The sequence below is a fragment of the Drosophila miranda genome, chromosome 2 (assembly GCF_003369915.1).
Source record: "Drosophila miranda strain MSH22 chromosome 2, D.miranda_PacBio2.1, whole genome shotgun sequence".
NCBI lineage: Eukaryota > Metazoa > Arthropoda > Insecta > Diptera > Drosophilidae > Drosophila > Drosophila miranda.
Window position 1 is genome coordinate 16,348,278 of NC_046675.1, and position 13,678 is coordinate 16,361,955.

General features: G+C 46.7%; 1 non-coding gene across 1 annotated transcript; it reads left to right on the forward strand.

Annotated features, from left to right (window-relative positions):
- Positions 1–9,625: 9,625 nt before the first annotated feature.
- On the forward strand, positions 9,626–9,698 carry Trnaf-gaa. Its single transcript has one exon. It is a non-coding gene; the product is annotated as a tRNA-Phe (tRNA).
- The last annotated feature ends 3,980 nt before the right edge of the window (positions 9,699–13,678 follow it).

Here is a 13,678-nt window from a genome sequence, read left to right on the forward strand (position 1 = left end):
TGAGCCCATAATCATAGATGCAGGCTAGGTCGAAAGAAGCCGAGTCCGAGCCATTATAGCCATGGACATATTAAAATTAATCCAATGATTGCAGCAGCAAGAGCAGCAGCAGCAGCCACTTGAAAATTGTTAGCCAATTTGGCAGCCTCACTCGGCTGGGCACGGCCTGGGCCTGGGCCTGGGCCTGGGAGGGAGCGTGTGAATCGGAAGCAAGCAGCTGCTGCCAATAGTTATTTGATCCTGGCCTGGCCCAAAGCTTAGCCATGTTTCGCTTCCCATGTGCCCAATCAGATGGAAGATGCCATACAGCCAGCAGTAGCAGCACAGCAGCTGTCTGCTGACTCCATGGACGAGACTGAAGTTCAAGGCTGCCAGGATCATATTGAATATCTTCCTTCGCCTCCTCCACCTCCACCTCCGCCTACTCCTTATGCATTTCATTCATGACATCGCCAGGACCCGCAGGGAGGACCCAGGACCCAGGACCCAAGACCAGGTGCGTGGGTGGGCCAATCCTGCCTGGGAACAGACAGATTTCTGCATAAACTCATAAATATCAAATTGATCTAAACGTCTCCAGGCGCCGGCCGGCCAAAACGCCTTGAACTTGAACAACCCAACAAGGCCGACACGTCACGTAGCCAACAGCTTGACAACTCATAAATAAACGCTAAATTATGAACTCCAGCCACGGCCCGGAGATAGTCGAATGTGAAATAGAAATTGAAATGTTTTTGCCACACCGAAAATTTTCCTTTTGCCGCACAAGCAAACGGCAAACGGCAACCCGCAGCAGCAACAACAACAACAATAACAGAGGTGCCTCATAATCCATAATATTGTGTCATGTTCATGATCAACGCGGCCTCAGTCTGAGGCTCAGGCGGAGTTGCAACCCCAGCCTTGGCTCTTGGCTGTTGAAAAGGTGTTGTTGCTTTTTGTTGGCCCACACCTTGGTGGCAAAATTATTTGGAAAACTACGAACGAAAGTAAAAGAAATGCCAAGATAGCGGCGGCGAACCCCCGAACCCGAATCGAGCCCAAAATATCCGAAAACCCGAAACAAAACCCAAAAACCGAAACCCAATTCAAAGCCGCTCGCCGGCTAATGAAGTGGTAAAAAGGGGCTTGGAAAACTGCATGCCACCTCGCGCGTTGTTGCCACCAACGCTGAGGCTGAGGCTGAGGCCGATGCTGTTGCTGTTGCTGTTGCTGCCGATGCCGATGCCGCTGCGGAGCGCAGTTGGTTAGCCATTTTTATGGCCTCTTTGGGCAAAATGTTTGCAACAACACAGCACCTCTAAGGAGGAGAGAGAGAAAAAATTATGAATTTTTACTTTCACCGCATGTGGCAATTTCAGGTTTGCTCTTTGGCAGCAGCAGCAGGAGGAGGCCTGAACTTGAGCCCAAAGCGGCGGCGGCGGCAATTGTCAAGGCTGGCAAAGGTCAGAACCCGGGGCCAGCTAGAGGTGTGGTCGAGCAGATAAGAGCAGGTTGCAAGGACCAGATACAAGATACAAGAAATCATAATTGATTGCTGCAACAGATACGTTACTCGTAGTTTTATGGTCAAGGCAAAAATCAGTTAAGATTAGCAGTTCGGGCCATCCAATTTGCTGTTAATCTAGCCTGATGAAGATGTCCGCTCCGATGGGATTAACACACACAAACACAAACGGCCAAAGGCTGTGTAACTTGCAACATTGGATATCCGCATTTAGCCCAGAGAGCAAGAGTGAGGTGCGAGTGGGGCTACTCTTAAGCTTCGCTTCACTTGCTCTTAAGCCGCAACCAACTTTCGGTTCGCTTCGAACCACACCGACCACACCAAGCACACGAAGAGTCTTAGTCAAAGTCGTGGCCCAGAAGGTTTGAGCCAGGTTCGTTTCGGCCTCGTTGCCGTCGTTGTCGTAGTCGTAGTCGGAGTCGGAGTCGGAGCTTCGGCTGCTGCTGCTTCGTCTTCTTCGATCTTGGTGGTACGAGCAATACGTCACAAGGGTGAACGTACTCGCGGATGTTAGTGGGTCACTATTTGTACGGTCAACGAACCTTGGGCCGTTTGTAAATACAACAACAAAGGAAAAAGAAAAAGCCCAACAACGAGGCGAAATGGAGGCTGCTTCTTGGCCAGCAACTTGCTTTCTTTCTTAACTTTTCTTAACTCACATATACTCACGGGCCGGCTACAAACTCTACAGACTCTCTGGGAGATGACTCTTGTCTTGACTGACTTGACTGGTTGACTTGCAGTCGTCGTCGTCGTCGTCGTCGTCGTCGTTGTCGTAATTTACTTGGGCTATAGGTTGATCGTCCACATCAGAGCGGCCTGTGCCTGCCCTCCCTCTTTGGATGCATCCTGCTGGCTGTGGTTGTTGTTGTTGCCATTTTGGTTGCATTGCCAAGATGAGGCTGATGCTGCTGCAACCCGCTGTTGCAGGCAGCTGCATTGCTCTGTGTTCTTATTATGCCCCAAACAGGTCCATTGCTTTGGCTCAGGCGGAGGCTTTGGTTTGGCTTTGCCTTTGGCTTGGGCTTGCTTTGAGTCGCTTTGGTTTGGTTTTCACATGATTATCATGATCATCATTACCATTCGCAGCCACATTAATATCGTCATCTTCGGGCCAATACAAACACACAGAAACACACACAGAGAGAGGGAGAGAAAGAGAGAGAGAGAGAGAGAAAGAGGGAGAGAGAAGAGATCTCTGTTCACATGCAAGTTTTGCCGGCTGGCTGGCATGACTTGTGGTGTTTGACTTGTGTGTAAGTAAGTCCATAGAAATGCATTTCCGCATATTTTACACCACTAAAAAGTCAAAAAAAGGAAAACAGAGAAGGAAAGGAAAAATCAACTGAACAAAAATATACATATGTTTGTTTACTCTTTTGTTGTGGGGCGTTCGTTAGATCCCTCTCTCTGTCTCAATCTCTCTCTTTCTCTCTGTACGGGCATATATCTTTCAGTGTCCCCCACTCCCTGTTGATGGGTTGCTGGGTAATTGAAACTATAATCATTATCTTGACTTGCAGCAGCAGCACTCGGTGGAGGCCTCTCAATCAGTTGTTCAGTTGTTGCCGCTCCATTATAATGGAGTAATTATGGCGTGTTCTTGTCAAGAATTTTTCTGCACCGATTTCAATGCCAGGCAATTCTCTCCTCTCCGCTCCTCTGTCCTCTGATATGGCTTATCTCAGCCTCAGTCTCAGTCTCGCCATTGCCTTTCTCTCGCTCTCTGCTGATAACATGTCGTTGAACTTTTGTTTACCCCCATAATCATTTGCATTATCTCAGAATATTCATGCTAATTTCCTGAACGTCTTCGAAATGTGAAAATTATTTAAATCCCAATTTGTGTAGCATTTAAATGTTCCCCACATGCTTTTGTTCCTATTCTCGTTTGGATTTCTGTTGGGAGGTTGTTTGAATAGTAGGTTCTGTATAATTGTGTACCATATTCCAATTGAAGATATGAGATACATACAATATATACACTCCTACAATCAATCATACATCACATACAAGAAATGGTTCCTGGACAAAAAAGTTCCCCTGATGGAGCATAGAATACTTTTATGGAATGGAAATATGATTACCTTAATTGCTTCCACAATTTGGGTTAAGCTGGTGGATTCAATGGGTCGTTGATGCGCCAAAGTTACTAAATATCGCGGTGCAACAACAAAATATAAAATTTAAAATTTAAACTGCTTCCTTTGAAGCTTAAAAATAGTTTTCCTTAAGTTTAAATGTTGCTGTTTAAGTTTTAAGTTGCAGCACTATATTTCCACTTTCAAAAACATTCACTGGAGAACATTTTGAAATATACAAAAAATATATGCCGTTTATATTATGTTTTCCATATCTGCAGATATTTTTTATGAATTAATTATTATTAATTAATTAATTAATTAATTAATTAATTAATTAATTAATTAATTATTAAAATGTTGTTTGATATTTTTTTCTCTCCAATATTCCGTTTATTATTCAACTTATTTTCCTTTCTAATTGGTGACTTTCTAAACCATATTTCTGTACCAATTTCAAGCTATCCATCATCATCTACATATCCCTATCCATCTGGCAGCTTTCTTCCATTGATCGGCACCGGCACCGACCCTATCTCTCTTTCTACGGAACTTCTTTATCATTAGGAGTGCACGATCATGCCAATAAAAGAAAGAAATCATGGCCGGCGATCGTTCGCCATGGTAACAAACTTAATGCATTCCGCGTTAAAGTGTCAATGATCTCGTTACCGAAATAAAGAGAACTTCAAACATTTCACGCACCGGAGTTCATTGTACGGCAAACCACAGAAATGGACGGACAGCAAGCCAGAGGGACTGAAATGAGAATTGAGAGAGACCTACCTTATAGACGAGACACACAGCCGGAGATAGTTGATGGAGAGTTGGAGCTCGTAGAAGAAAGGGGGAACTCCATTGGTGGTAATGGCCAAATCATGCACGAGCTTTTGCGGAAAGAAGATAAATTAATATGGTCAGCATGTCATGAATTTGCTTTCTTCTTCCTATAGCTGCGCTTCTTCTGACCATCTAGCCATCTAACCATCAACCTATTCCAGTCCCCAGTCCGACAAAGCAACAAACAAACACAAACACAATCACAATACCATATCACACACGACATACAAACTTTCACGCAAAACGTACATTCAACTCGAGGCAGAATCAGAATCAGAAGCTGAATCAGTGGCAGAAGGTGAGGCAAAATCAGAAGCAGTAGCAGCAGCAGCAGCAGCAGCAGCAGCCAACAGCAGCAGCAGACCACGGCGCTGCCATAGACACGGCTAGGTATACGAATACGTATAAATTCCCATAAATCAGCTGTGAGCCAAAGGGTCAAATACCTCGAGGCGGGCTGGCTCAAAATTACACGCGAACATGTGTTGAAAGGAGAAATTAAAACCAAATTAGTTTTACACGCTGACCAGCAGCTAGAGTGAGGTATACTTAGACATATGAGTTCTATATGTATGCGTTGCTGCTCATTCATGTTGCACCTAGAGTACCCTGACCGTATGTATCATCTGCTTGTTCTAGGAGCAGTTTTCAATCTAGTTAAGCCTCCACTTAATTGCCCCACAAATCACATTTATCACGCCTCCCTGCCCAAAAAGTTTGTTCTAATTTTGTTTGCGGTTGCTCTACCCCGCAAAAAGCTGCTTAGATACAGATGGAAAGATACATCATTGCCCCCATATGGGTATTCTACAGGCAAACGCTTCGTTCGTGTCGTGTCGTGTCTTTCTTTCTGCGAGGATCAGTGGGAATGGGAATCAGAATGTGGGAAGAAAGCCCACAAACAAAATCAAACAAATTCCCAACAAAAGACGTCCAAGAGGAAGGCAGAAAGAGAACCCTAAACCGTCAAGAAAGACTTTTGTGTGGCCATAAAAATGCGTGAGTTACGTTCCAGGCCAAAAGCAGAAGCGGCAGCAGAAGCAGCAGAAGAGACGTCCGTCAGTCAGGCAGACAGTCCGCGTCATCAGCGGCGCTGTTGGAGTTTGGCCAAACAAAATGCAAAGCAAATTAAACTGTGCTCGGCCTGACCTGCCCTCCAACTCGGACCCAGCGCCTCCTGCTCCTTCTCCTCCAACTCCGACTCTAACTCCAGCTCCTCCTGCTATATCGCCTCTTCCAAGCCCACCCCATTCTCCTGCCCCAGCCCCCGCCCCCAGCCTTTTGTGTGCCAAAAGTCCCACAGTCCAGCATGATGATCATGACTCCAAACGATGATGACGACGTTGTGGCTTTTGGTCCGCCGCCGCCGCCACTGCTACGTTTAATGCGCCACGGTGTTACCAAAGTGGCAACGACAGTTGCGGCCATTCACCTCCCAAAAAACCAAATATTCCTCTGTCAGTGTGTGCTCCATGCTCCATGCTCCATGCTCCACACATATGCAGCATACAAAGTGTGTAAGTAAGAGCCAGAACTCCCGGGGAAGGCAGGCTATCCCAAAATGCTGTAACCAAGTTAAGACCAAGCTCCAGCCTAGCATGTGAGAGTGCGTTTCGTTTCTACGAGTATGTGTGTGCGTACACAATTTATACACTGGAACAAAATATTGGATATTAGTGTGTGATGAATAGATGATATTTTTTTTCTATAAAAATCATGCGAATAATATTATGATGATAGGGTTTAACTGTGGATGGAATATCCATAGGAATAATTAGAGTCTAGGGTATCAAGGTGAGCTTTTTTTCGGTGTACTTATTATTGGCGGCTTTTGGATGGTATTTTTGTTGTTGTCCGTCTTCATTGTCAGTGTGACCATGCCACAAAAGATTACACTTACACATATATCCACACACATACAAATATACAGCCACAGAACTGTGTTGTCCAAGCTCGTTGTAATACCCGTTGCCGTTCCGGCTTTGGCCTGCTTCTCTCGGCAGGGCCAAGGAATGATTGACATTGGGCAGGGTCGGACTGACATGCTAATGTGTGTAAGAGCTGCCAGCCTTAAACTCAAAGCAAACGAGCCCGGTTCAAACAATGAGAGGGGTACAGAGAGAGAGAAAGAGAGAGAGATAGAGTGGAGGGAGGGGAATCAAGAGAGCGACTTAAAAACCGGCAAAAGTTCAAGCAAAACAAAAACAGCTGATTGTCAGCAGAGCCTCAAAAGAGCGCCAATTCAAAAGACTAATTGAGAGAAAGAGCTCTAAGCCGAAACCGCAAGTGAGCACGGACGAGAGAGCGAGAGAGATCGGCAAGGCAGAAGGCGAGGGAGAGCGAGCAATGCACACAATGCAGGCCGCTGCCGACGTCGGCCTCAGTAATGCGGAAGTGCCGGGCTTCTCATGCATCCGTCCCTCGTACATGTAATGCAGCTGGAGCGGGCCGGGGGGAGAACGGTGTCTGTGTGGAGAGAGCGCTTAACAGAGCGCTGAGCGCCAACTGGTTTGGGGATTTCTCTCTCTCTGTCTCTCTCGCTTTGTGTTTGTCACTGTTTAGGCCAACATTGTTTATAACTTGTTTATATAAATATTGTTAATTTTGTGTGAGGCCTGGAGCTGTCCCCCATCCCCAATTTCCATTCCTATTCCCGATGGCTCACTATCTTAATGGCCCTAGCCGGCTTCGCTCTTGGATCTTTGCTCTCTCTCTCTCTCTTTTTGCAGCTAGCTTTTTCTCTCTCCATCTCTCTGATGTACATATCTTTCATGAATATTAAAAATGTATTTAAAGAGCGATTCAAGCGGCTTACTTACTGCCCCTCTCTGTGCTTCTCTCTGTGTGCGAGACAGACAGACAGCCCACAGTGGGCGAGACAAGGAGCGGGAGTCGTTAAAAGCGCAATTAGTTGCTCAGAGCCAATATCAAATCAAAATCGTTTTAATGAATTGCACAAAATTGCTCAGATTGCGTCTGATTTGTCGCGCGCCCAAGCTGGAGGCATTATAAGCAGCAATTGACACTTGAAGAAGGCAGACGGAGGGGTGGGGAGGGAGTGGCTGGGAAAGTGCCCCACCAATGGGTCGAGGTCCATTTGAGAGCGCGGAAATAGTACAGATTAAAGTTCTGGGAATCTTGGAATATCAGGTGGGTTTGAAGCACAAACGTTGACAATAATGAAATTTACTACACCGAAAAAAACCGCACCACAAAAAAGTCTTGATATCCATAAGATATAATAATATCATAAGCTGAATATATTAATATAGGATTCTATCATCTTTCTTCCAACGAAAGAAGAAAGTTATTAATTACCATAATCCCTGTTCTTACATAACATTAGTTAAGCGATGATATAGGAGATAATTCATTATAGGACAACTTGTTAAAGGGAGAGGGAGCGTCCACTCAGAACAAATTGGGCATATCATCATTTTATTTATAGCCATTAATTTCCATTTGTGCATTTCCAATTAGACTTGTAGTAGTAGTAGATTCCTAGGCATATGCCCCTCCCAACTCCCAGTTGAAGCAACATTCACACGTGCAACACAGCAACTACTCGTATGAGAGCATTTTCCAATTCCGATGCCTGGCATTAGTCCCGCTCTCCCATACCCTGTACCCTGTACAACAGCAACCACTACAAAGTTACATATGCATGAAAAGAATCCCAACTGGTAATGAAAATAAAGTGCACGTCGCATGCGGTAATAATAACAATAAAATAAAATAACAAATTACACGCTACACTGCCTGGCACTGGCACTGGCACTGGCACTGGGCATGAGACTCTGGGCCTGAGACTCTGGCCCTCTCCCGGGCCGGCATTCGTTTTGAATTTGAGTTCGTCTTGAGGCTTGGGCTCGACTCAGTGGACATGGCCCGGCCAGCAGTAATTACAGAGCCACGGACACGGCAACAAAAGAGTGAGAAGTTGGCCCAGGAGCAGCCGCCGGGCAATCGTGTGTCCCCATTTCGATAAAAAAGCCAGAAATGGCGGGGCGACGAATTGGAGAAAGTTGGGGCCGGTTCCAAAATTTCAAAGGGCACAAGGGTAAGACATTCACATACTAGTACAATGCACAGCCGAATCCATCGCAAGCTTAGCTTAGAAGTAGCACCTAAGAGAGAGCGACCAACGTTCTCGCACTCTCTTTAACCGCTCTTCGTTCTAAAGAGCCAAAGAGAGACATGGCCAACACAGACAGCACACACACACACTGGGACTAAGACTGGGGGCCCATAGCTTAGTTGTGCAGCTCAGACAATCTGGGTCACATTTTGCCATTGAACCGGTGACGTCACAGCGGGGCAACGACCGCAAAGCACGACCAGCTACAGCAGCGGCAGCACCACAATTACAACAACAACAACAAGACATCCGCGGCAACCATTGGAAAGCGTGCAAGCAAACATTTTTACAACGACAACACGAAGCTGAGGCTGGGTCTGGGGCTGTGGCTGTGGCTGAAGCTGGAGCTTCATTTCTGGTTTTGGTCGCTGGCTGATTTGTTGCCCAGCGAGCAAAACTGTGTGCGACACCCCGGCCAACACTGATCTCCGCGACCCTGGCTCCTCCTTCGTGCTGCTGCTGCTTCTGCCATTGCTGCTGCTTCTGCTGTTGGTGCTGGTGCTGGTGCGCCTCCCCCGCCCACAATAGTTCATTAGATGCCATGTGCCATCGTGGCGGAACAAACATGATTTGGCCGCAAACTGAGGAGACGACGAGATGGGCCCCAGCAACACACAGCCACGGGAGACTTCCAACTAAATCGGAGAGTCGCCACACTGCAGGAAAATATTTTATACCAAATCAAATAGGGATATGGAGTTACAGGATCTCATAAAGAGATCTAGCAATGACATGAAGTATTCATTGCAAATAGATAAATACGATTTTTCGAAGTTTCAAATTCGATTTATTGAAAATTTTGCCAGTGTATCTGCATCTGTGTATTTAGCTTTTCGCATTTGAAATGCATTTGACTTTGATGGCTTCGGCGCCGACGCTGGCTTTGACTTCGGCCGAGAGTTCTCTGCGGCGGCCTGGGCAAAGGTTCTATTTTTAATACACTGCCGATTAGATAAGCCCCAAAGCAGCAACAACTAGAGACAGGCAGGCTATGGGGCTGTAGACACCTCAACGGAGCACGCGTGACTACACGCCACTTAGCGCCATTTCCATCACAGCGCCGAAATAGCTCAGTTGGGAGAGCGTTAGACTGAAGATCTAAAGGTCCCCGGTTCAATCCCGGGTTTCGGCAAGCAAAAATCTTTTTACTTCTCTGTTTTTAGTTTTACAGTAAGAAATCTTGAGGTAACTCAATTAATTTAAATACACTTGAGCTTAACTTTTAATTTTAATCTAACTTTGGAGATTATTTGCTGAGCTAAATACTTATTTCGATAAGCTGCACTTAAGAATCCATTTAATTGTATTTATCTGGCTATTCAGTTTAGGATATGTACATTGGCATGTGGCTGTCAATCAAAAGATGTTCACAAAATTAAACTATGCCGGCGCAGCCAATGCTGACCGGGCCTGGCCATCAGCAGACAGTGGACAATGGCCAAGGGATGGAAAGATGGTCAGGATGAAAGGTGCAGATTAAGCTGCATAATAGGCACAACTCAATCAAACAGCAGGCTAAACAGGACAAGGACAAGGACACAGAAACAGGGAAAAGGGAAATGGAAAAGCCACGGAAAGGGAAAATGCAAATCGCATTATTAACGCAGCCGTTGACACATTGGACCTTGGCCATTGGCCCATTGTCCAGTTGACGGATACGGTCCAGCCCGGATAAAGCAAAAGTGTGACGAATGTGCTGACAACAATTAACAATCAAGAAAGGTGAGCCACCAGGTACCAGGTACACACGCCAGGACATCAGCACGTTCAAGTGGACAACTGATTGAGACGATTTAGACCAGGAGTGGGGGAATATGAGTAGGGAGCAGCATCGGCATCAGTAGCCGTAGCTGGGGGCGTGATAGATCCATCCTGACAGCTGCAAAATATGCAAAGGACTATGGAATCTCTCCGCGTGTCCAACAGCTGCGGCGGACGCGTGCTAAGCGACCACAAAAGCCATTGACTCGAATGGAAATGTGGAGATTGCTCTGCCTCTGGCTCTGGCCCGACTACGCCCAGGAATATCGCATATCCGTTTGGCATAAAAAACCAAATTCCATGCCCATGCCCCTCAATGCCGTGGCAACTGGCACGCACCACATGGCGCCCTCCTGCCACATCTCTCAGTGTCTTTTGCATAAAAAATCGAAAGAAAAAACCGAGAGGCTCGGGTTTTTTCTATAATTTCATTGTATTTTTTTTTTATTATTTGTTATGGGCTATTGAAAGTGAAAGAGGCACCCTCACATTGCAGCATCTTGTGGCCTGGCCAGGAAGTGTGGCAGCCGCGAAAAAAACCATAAGAGAGAAGGTACACAAAAAAAAAGTGAAAAGATCCTTTTGGATCTGTGGTCGGGGTGCCAATTGTCTATGATGAAGGCACGGCTCAGCTCAGGTTTGTGTGTGGATGCTGATGCTATCAAGGAAATGATTTTCTTATTTTTCCTCCATTGTTACCCATACTAAAAACAGCAGTCACAGTGGTTCCTGTTCGGAGGGTAAGGGTAAGGAACTCTCAATAAGGGTGAGCCTTCTACTCTCGCTTTCGTTGTGAGCCCATTCCGATTCCGGGGCTGGGGCCAGAGACCTGAGGCCGCTGGCGAGTCGCTCAAACAGATGCGCTTAGAATTTAGAAATATGCAAACTTGTATCAGGGCCCCAGCGAGCCAGGAGCAATGAAACCGTCTTAGACCCGTCAGTAGAATCGTTAGGGGAGTCCCACAATGCATACTCACACATGCTCCGTATCCGTACACACATGCTGGCTGTAAGGGTTGCCCGCTAAGCACACGACACGGACTAAACCTCGCCGTGGGGGTGACATGTAAATTTTTGGTAGATTTGTAGTACGAAGTCCTGTAAAAGGTACCAGGCAGGCAGCAAAACCCAGCACGGCAACAATGTACGCCCGTTTACAGGGTCCCCACCGCCCCAGAACCTACCCCACACCCCCCCCCAAAACCCGATTACAAAATGTTGCGGCGGGGACTTTGAGGGCACACAACACATTGTACGAGCCTTACAAAAGTACTCACCAATACCAGGAAAGAAAAGGACCCCCAGGGGGTGGATGGTGCACCGAGCACAATGGGCAAGGAAGATACATTTTCGAAGCGGAAGTATGTAGTATGTAAGATATACCATCTTACAATAGAAAAAACATGTCCGTCCAAAACTCGGATAGTATTTTGTTCACTATTTTCTTTCTTTACTTGGGAATCTTTCTCTTTTAAGGGAATACTAATTTTCACCTTTTGAAACAATTTTGAACTTTTAAATTTAGTATTGTATTCCTCAGCCCACTGTACATGCCAACGCGTAACCATTGCCGTCTCCACTTGACTCTCTCCTTGATGGCACTTTCCCTCGCTCTGTGTCTCTCTCTCTCTCTGCAGTTGCGCAGAACGAGAGTCCTGAGTGGGGATTCCTCTGGTATTTATCACCTACTGACCGTTGCTGTTCGCCTGCTAACAGAATCTACAGAATTTCTTTTTCTCCAACGGAATGCGACGCCCACGCGGAAGTCGGTTTAGGCGCCAAGTTTGGCACGCAACGTGCGCATTGATTAATTTTGCAGACTCTTTCTCACGCGGCGCTCTCTCACTTTCTCCCCGGGTCTGAGGCCAGACAGCCGCTAGACACGTGGCCAGGACATGCAAATTTCTTATCATTATCGTAAGGGTAATAGGCAACCAAAGTTGGACAGTAAGTCGGGGGCGTACCGCCAGAGAGAGACACGGACAGATTTGCTCCCGTTACTGGCATTCATAATGTTCCGCTCAGACGAACCTACCTCCCACGTGTGGGCATCCCGCTCCCGAAGCACCTACTGCGCATGTCCATCCCCTAATGGGAGGGGGCGATTGGGATTCCATTAGCCTGTTGGCTGTTGCTGTTAGCCTGGTCCAAATTGACGCCGACAAGTTGACTGTTTTCGCATTAAAATGTCAAATTTATGACCCTCGAGTGACAGTGGCCCGAAGCCACACAAAGGAAGAGAGACGTCGCTTCTAATGCCTTTTCTAAGCTTTTGCTCAGAGCACCACGAGCAGGAATTTCTTTTTCTAACATTTCTATGAGAAATATCTGGCTAACAGGCGCCGAGAACTCCCAGATGGGGATTGGAATGCGGCAGTCCTTGTGCATTCTAGCCGGATCAGCTGTTTAGTTGGGGCTCTTTCAGTGAGTATTTTCTATTGCCGTGCCGGCGCCTTCTGTTGCCCTGACATCGTGTGACGAAAATGGAAATTTTCTAATGGTCGCTTGGCATTTTGCCTCTTGGGGGCCACAGGGCGTGGCTGCCGCTGGAGGATAGCATCGGTTCTCTGCCGAAAATTCGCTCCGGGCTCGGTAGGAAGTTCTTGGCTTCTTGGTTGGCTGCCTGCGAGCCTGTTCGAATGAGCCAGAAGATTGATGACTTGACGTTTTAATGACGTGCTAAATGGCCATAAAAGTCACCGACACCAGCAGCAGAATTTTTTGGTTTTTCGATTTTCTTTTTGTATTCCAACAATAAGTGTTTCTTTTTTTTTCTCATATACTCGTATACTCGTACTCGTACGTTTTTTTATCTAGAAACACATGTCATTGGATATGCTTCCCTGCTCGATTCGGCTCGAAAGTATTTTTTTAAAGCCACTCAATGTTGAGAGGAGCACGTGAGGGGGTCCCAGTCCTCAATGAGGACTTTTCCTGTATGGTGAAGCCCAACCCACATCCACCCCGATGGGGTTGAAAGAGGGAGTGTGTGGCCTTTAGGGGGTGGCCACACCCTTCGCTTTGTCGCCCCCCCAAGGGTATTGTGAGGTCGATTCATTTGCTTTATTACACCACTACGAGTATATGTAGTGTGCAGTCTACACGCGGTGCGGGAATATTTAATGGGCGAACGTTTAGTAGCCACTGCCTGGCTGCTTCTGCGTACCTGTGCCACAAAAGCCGCATTTTGGCACTTTAAGAATCGGCGCCATTTTGAAAATTGCAGGCATCGCTTCACATTTAAATCCGGCCGCACGTGGCGTATGCGCAATCATCCACAGACACTGGAACTGTTTCCTGCGGGAGCTCCGGGAATCGCCTGCTTGCCGCTTGCTGGCAGCCGCGTGCGGC